Source organism: Pteropus alecto, unplaced genomic scaffold, assembly GCF_000325575.1.
Source record: "Pteropus alecto unplaced genomic scaffold, ASM32557v1 scaffold42, whole genome shotgun sequence".
In the NCBI taxonomy this organism is placed as follows: Eukaryota; Metazoa; Chordata; class Mammalia; order Chiroptera; family Pteropodidae; genus Pteropus; species Pteropus alecto.
In genome coordinates this window covers 11,398,651-11,404,880 of record NW_006434825.1, presented here as the reverse complement: position 1 = coordinate 11,404,880, position 6,230 = coordinate 11,398,651, and the positions used below count along the sequence as shown (strand labels likewise).

Here is a 6,230-nt window from a genome sequence, read left to right as displayed (position 1 = left end):
AGGAATGTGTAGCGACTTAATGGGTACACGGTTTCTTTTTAGGGTGTTGAATAAGACTGTGGTGATGGTTGTACAAATCTGTGAACATACTAAAAACCATTGAACTATACAATTTAAATGTATAAATTTTATCATATACATACATAATGATATCATGTATACCTATAATGTGAGATTAATTCACATTAGACCAGGAATCAGCAAACTATAGCCCATGGACCACATCCAGCCCACTACCTTTTTTGTATAGCTTGTGAGCTAAGAATGGTTTTTACGTTTTTAGGTGGTTGAAAAAAAAAAAAAGAAAAATATTTTGTGGCACATAAAAATTATATAAAATTCAAATTTCAGTGTCCATTAACAAAGTTTAGATATGTCCATTTAGATATGATCATTTGTTTATATATTGTCTAGGGCTGCTTCAAGCTACAAGACAGAGTTGAATAGCTGCAACAGGGACCATATTCTCAAAGCCTAAAATATTTACTGTCTGGCCTTTTGCAGAAAAAGTTTGCTAACCACTGGCCTAGACTCCAAAGTGACAAGGGAGGGAGACCAGTTAGGAGGCTCCTGCAGCATCCAGATGAAGATAGTGGTAGTTTGGCCTAAGATGGTGATAGTGGAGTTAGTAGTGTTCAAATTCTGGATATGTCTTGATGATAGAACTGACAGGGTTTGTTGATGAATTGGAGATAGGGTGAGAGAGAATGGATCACTCTTTTGTTTGTGTCCTGAGCAACCAGGTGAATGGTGGGTTCTGAGGGATGTGCAGGTTTAGGTGGGGAAATTAGGAGTTAGGATTTGAATGTGTTAAGTTCAAGAAGCAAGAAAAGAGTGCTTATTAAACATCCAAGTGGGGAGAGTAAGAGGGCAGCTGGGTGTATAGATCTGGAATTGATGGGAGCAGCCAGGCAGAGACATATATTTGGGAGTCGACAAAGCTAGTATATAATCTACGAGCCTGGATGCTTAAGGTTGCTGTATCTTGTTCACAGGAGAAGTACAAATTAATCATGTTGTATGTTAACATCACAGTGATCTGGGAAGACCTTTGTCTAAATGTAAACTGCTCTGAGCCTCTCACATGTTATCAGCCTTGTTGGAAGTCATAGCTGTTAGTGCAGAGTGTGAAATTTCCCTTCAGGGTCACTTACAAGGGTTGAGGATCACGACAGACTGTCAATTCCCTTTTACTTGCCCCTTGAAATCTACTGAGGACTTAGTATGTTGACAGTACATGCTACTTGTGTTTCCTTTTTCACCACCTTCTTAGGACTTCTAAGTTTGGAAACTTAAATTGTTCCACCTGAGTGTTCTGCTACCAGCAAGCCACCCAAATACACCTACATTCTGGTGCTCAAGGGAGCAAGGGAGTTTTTATGTTAAGGACACAAATGATGTTTTTAAGAAAACAGACCTATTACTCATGATGTGAAGACATTACCACTGTGCACTTAGAAAGGAAGATTACGTAAATGGTAGATGTTCATCCCAGCAGTGTAACTTGACTGTAGATATGGGTACATGGACAACTCAAGTGTAAGTGCCTTGACATGCATCAGGGATCCGTGCAGGATGGCCCATCTGTCCTGGCTCACATCCCAACACGTATCCACACCTACGTGCCTGCGCACACACACATTTAGAAGATAAGCCATGTCCCTAAGTACCCCAAATGGTTTCTCTCCACACCTTGCACTTGCTGTTTCCTCCTCCTAGAATGTTTCCCCTTTAAGATTTAGTCTAAATGTGGCCTATGGGAAGCCCAGCCAGACATTTCCAGGCAGAGTTTTTGTCTCTCTGTTGTCATAACAGGGGCGATTCCTCTATTATATCAGTACTAATTCTGTCGAAATCATGTATTCATATGTCTGTCTTCCTCCCTAGCCTGTATTCTTTTCATGTTTGCATTCCTAGCATCTCTCACAGTACCCAGCCTGTAACCAGTATTACTAAACATCTGCTAAGAGAATGTTAAATGATGTACCCAAGATGACCTGTGAAGGCTGAATCCACTTCTGCAGGGTGAGAGGACTGGAGCTGGCAGTGGAGGGGCAGGTTGGAGATGCTGACAGCTATATCTTATTTGGCTTCTTTGGCTGATAGCAGCTGCCTAAACATCCTTTTGTTTTCCCAGCCTTGCTTCCCTTGAGCTTCAGAGTGTTGCTGGCCCTCCTTGTCTTTTCCTTGAAAAATGGGGAGAAATAGATGCTGAGCACCAGACCCCAATATCTACTGGCTGCAAAGGGACCACACCTAGCCGGCCCAGAGACACAGGACCCTAGCTTGGGAATCAGGTAGATTGAGGCAGACTGAACTTTGCTACTTACTCACTCTGGTCTCAGCCCGAACCTCTCTGAACTTCCATTTCCTCATCCAGAAAACAGGGAATGGGGCAGCCCTCTATTGGTCAGCCTAGATAGGTTTTGCTGCAATAACAAATAATCTTAAAAATCTCAGAGATTTAAGACAGCTTAGGTGCATTTCTTACACCAATTGCAAAGGCAGTTGGAGATTTGCAAGTCTCCCCAAGTTTCTTCACCATGACATTCCTTCCATTAGCCCACATCAGAGCATAAGGCATTTATGAGCACTGCTGCTGCTTTGGAAAACCTCTGTTAAGTCCCAAAGCTCTGCCAGCAGTGCATTTGTCAGCCATCTTTAGCAACCATACACACTCACCCCCATGCCATCAGTCTTATGTTGTTTCTGATTTACTTATTTTTTCACTACTTGTAGGCCAAAAACATTAATTATCCTTGTGCTAACAATTAGCCATCTGAATTCAAGTCTGTATTTCCCTGAAGAAATCCTCCTTCTAATAATTTTCTGGGTCATAATATACGAAGAATAAAAATCCTAGAAGTAATATAAAGGCAGATAGAAGTAGAATTGAAGGCCATTGAAGATCAACCACACAGTCTGTGGCAACTTTAGTCAGCAAAGCCAAAGGACAGCTGGAAGCCTAGGCTCTCTGAAGTGCTCTTCCTTCCTTCTTTTCTTCTTTCCTTCCTTTTTTCCTTCTTTCCTTCCACAAAAATGTATTGAGATCCCACAGGCACTGTTGTGGGTGCTACAGATATAGCAGAGAACAAAACAGGCAGTATATCCTTGTGGTCTTGGAGGTAATATCTACTAGGGGAGACTGGCAGACAGTAAATAAATTAGTAGATGTTATTGAGAAGAATAAAGCAGGGTGAGGGATTGGGGAATGCTTTCTGTGGATTTTTACAGCACCCATGTGGCCTCCCGTGAGTAGAAGACCTTGTATTTCTAGAAGGCAGAGCAAGGATTGCCTAAGTTTAGAAAGCAGCCTAGCTGAAGTTCTTGGGCCTAATGCATGCAGCATGACTTGACTACTTGGCAGGAATTGCGATCTTTGTGGATTGATTGATTGATTGATTTAGATACCCTTGGGGAAAAAGGGTACTGCTCACACTTTACATTAGTGCAAGTAGTAGGAAAAAGAGATTTCATTTCTACGAAATAGATCTCTCAAGCTACGTGGACTGTCATTACTGAGTCACCCCAAAGGACACACCTGGGTACTAACAGTACCTTCAGATACAGCATCCAGGCCTGTCTTCAAACAAGTTGTTCTCCCAGGCAGGGATTTCCCTCCCCCGATATGTCCCCTCTACAATGGCCAATTTAGAGTTGTTCGAGGTCACCATTGTTTCTTCCATTTGAGATAGAATCTCACGATTTGAATCTGTAGGTGAAGTGAATGGCAGGTTCAAGTTCCTGTGATGCAGTCAGCTTAGCATGGGCTTGGAATGATATGCTGTCTCTTGCAGGCTTTCCCTAGTTTCACTCTCTTTTCTTGCTACTTCATCCAGTGTTTTTGATCCATCACCAGTCAGATCCAAACTGAGCCCTTTCTTCTTGTCATCCTTTTCTCCTTTTTCTCTCTCTCTTAGATCCTTTCCCTGGACTCCAGGACCCAAGTTGAAATTGCTGTGTTCACTGCGCTCGGAACTCTCTGGGCTCTGCCCATTGTAATCCCGTGCTGGCTTTTCCTATGGTTTTGGATACTCAGCATCTTTCTCAGTTTTTATGAGTGCAGTCTGTTTTTCTGCGAGCAACTTTGGGCCTCCCGCATGTCTCGCTTTGCTATGCTTTCCAGCGAACTCAGCCCTCCAGCCCTCCATTTTTGTGGATTCTTTCATTTAACACAGCAGTTCTGTGTACTTTACTACTCACAAGTTTCTAAGCTAGAAGCCGGGGGTGCCTCAACACAGTCTTTCTTCCAGGAGCCTCAGTAAAGCAGAGGGGACAGGCCTGAAACGAAGCCAGAGGCCCAGATAGAGAAGTTTACAGGTCTGTGGGAACAAAGGAGGAAGGTGACCCACTCTGGCTAGAGGAGGCTCCAGGCTCTTCAGGCAGAGAAGAAAGGAGAGAAGTATTCTGGGTGGAGGGAACAGAATACATAAAATTGAGAAGGCAGCACAGAACATGGGGTGTCTTTGGAGTTTTGTGGAGTTTATTGTAACTGTGGGGACAAAAAAATTGTCAAAGATGAAACTAGAAAGTAGTTTGGGGCCTGACCACTAAGAGAATTTGGACTCGATCCCATAGATAATGGGGAGCATTGAAGTTTTTAAAGATGGGGAGTAGTTTAAACTCATTTGTGTGTTTGAAAGATCACTGTGTGGAGAGGGTCTGGGGAGGAGAGGACCAGGACTGGAGGAAGGGAAAGGAGAGAAAGGATGGAGTGGGAAGCAGAAGATGGAGTCATAGGGCTCGTTGGCTGACTGGGGGGAGATGGTGTGACTATCAGTCAAGTCACAGTTCCTGCTTTAAATCCTTCAATTAGGGCACAAGATGGTGTGACTATCAGTCAAGTCACAGTTCCTGCTTTAAATCCTTCAATTAGGGCACAAGATGGTGTGACTATCAGTCAAGTCACAGTTCCTGCTTCAAATCCTTCAATGGCTTCTTTTAATTAGGGGAGAATTCAAACTCCTCAGCTCTTGTTTACTGCTCTAGATTCAACTCCCTCACTCTCTCAACCTCCATATACCTTAAACAAAGCCACATTCAAGGCACAGAGGCAGGTGGTTCAGTACATACCTCTACCTACTGTTCCTCATGCTGTCTTGTCCCTCCTGTGCATAGTCACTGTTTGCCTTTCCTTGTCCACTTATCAGCACAAATACTGCCAGGCTAGGATCCCTCATCTTAACTCATTAATCCTGCCCACCCACTGATGCAGAATCTGTTCCAGTCTCTCAGTCACCTTCTTGGCATTTCATTTGTATTCCTCTTTGCCTGAGGCCACTACACCCTCATACAGAAACCCATCTCTCACAGATTTCTCTCCTCAGGATGGCTGACAGCTTGAGATAGAAGCTAAAGTTATGTGTAATCCCAAGCAAAGAGGAACAAGAAGGCTTGGATCCCCTTCTAACACTGTGGAAAGAAATCCCAGGGTTCCTGGAGGTCCTGAAACTTCATTACCATGCTGGCTGTTATCTTAGTATATGTAAATTTTTGGCTGTAATGTGTTTTCTCAACTTTTCATGTTTTTTCGCAAGCTAAGAGCTCCTTCAGTCAAGGCACGGGATATGACTGTTGCCCTGGTGATAGATACACAAACATTTCTCAAATGAATGAATCACAGACTCTCTTCTGCTGTTTCACACACACACTGTTTTCTCCCATCGCTCAGCGCCCCCAGGAAACCACTCCCCATGACCCTGCCATTGTCAAGTCTTTCCACAAGTCCCCACCACCCAAACTAGGGAAGACCGTCACTCTGGTCCCCTCCTTTTGCAGACCTTAAGCAGTCATGTGGGTGCAGTTTATAGCCACGACCACCAGAGGGCTCTTCTCAAAGCTCAGGATTCCCATGAATAGCTTCACAAGAGCTTCAACCTGGGTAGCTGGAAATTAGATGCAGGTTCTTTTAGTAGTTTCATACAAAATCTGAGATGTTCTGTCCATTATGAGGCTCTCGGAGAAAAAAATTTGGTCATGCGGTGCCTTTACAGGACTTTTCCAGCTATCTCCAAAAATTTCTTTGGAAAATTCTATTTTCTTCTAACATAGGGACAGAAAAAATGGGCTTGATGTTATGATAATCTGCCCCCTGGGTGGGACTTTTGAGGGAGAATGGGTCTCTGAGTGTGGACAGCATGAAGACACCCAGCCCACCCTTTGCCCTGGGCTTCAGCCCTGCCTAGCCGCAGTGCTCCACTCCAGCCTCTGCCCACACTGGTCACCTGCTA

At 43.8% G+C, this 6,230-nt stretch overlaps 1 protein-coding gene across 1 annotated transcript in view; it reads left to right on the top strand.

The window, feature by feature from the left end:
• The window catches only part of KCTD19 (potassium channel tetramerization domain containing 19), a 28,446-nt gene that overhangs the window by 8,493 nt on the left and 13,723 nt on the right, over nucleotides 1–6,230 (top strand). The gene's annotated exons all lie outside the window — the stretch shown is intronic.